Raw genomic sequence first — 604 nt, forward strand, 5'->3', positions numbered from 1 at the left:
ATATTGTGTAAATCCTTAACTATATGTGTAGGTGTAATTTTATTTTCTTTTCTCTGGATAGTAATCCAGTTACTGTACTTCTTGACGTACCCTATACGATTACATAATTGTATGATATTTTGTACCATACTATGTACTTGTCAATTGGGGAAATAAAATTATTATTATTATTATTATCAACACAGCAGTAATTACGATTGAAAATTCTTCCAGTATTTTTGATAACATTTCTATGAGGGATCCTCATGAGATAGGAAATAGGTCAATAGAATCACAATTGATGGCATCTCTCGTAATCTGGCTCATAGGCAAGTAGTAAGTGTAATTTTGTGCGTGATATCTAATTTCAAAGAGTACTTCATACCTTGTGTTATGAAAAGGTACTCTGAAAAATATTGTCCTTAGGAGTTCTAAGGACTCAATCTTGTTTTGAGTAATTTATAAAGAAAAGTTATATTATTAATTTTTCTAGGAGGGAAGATTTAGTAGAGGTAACATTCGTGATAACTATAAAGATCTTTGTGAAAATTGAATTAGCCATTTTGTGCCCAAATTTTCTTTGAACACTTTCAATTCAGTTACTAATGTATATAGTTTTCCCTAC

Source organism: Hetaerina americana, unplaced genomic scaffold (assembly GCF_022747635.1).
Source record: "Hetaerina americana unplaced genomic scaffold, ioHetAmer1.1.p SCAF_28, whole genome shotgun sequence".
Lineage (NCBI taxonomy): Eukaryota > Metazoa > Arthropoda > Insecta > Odonata > Calopterygidae > Hetaerina > Hetaerina americana.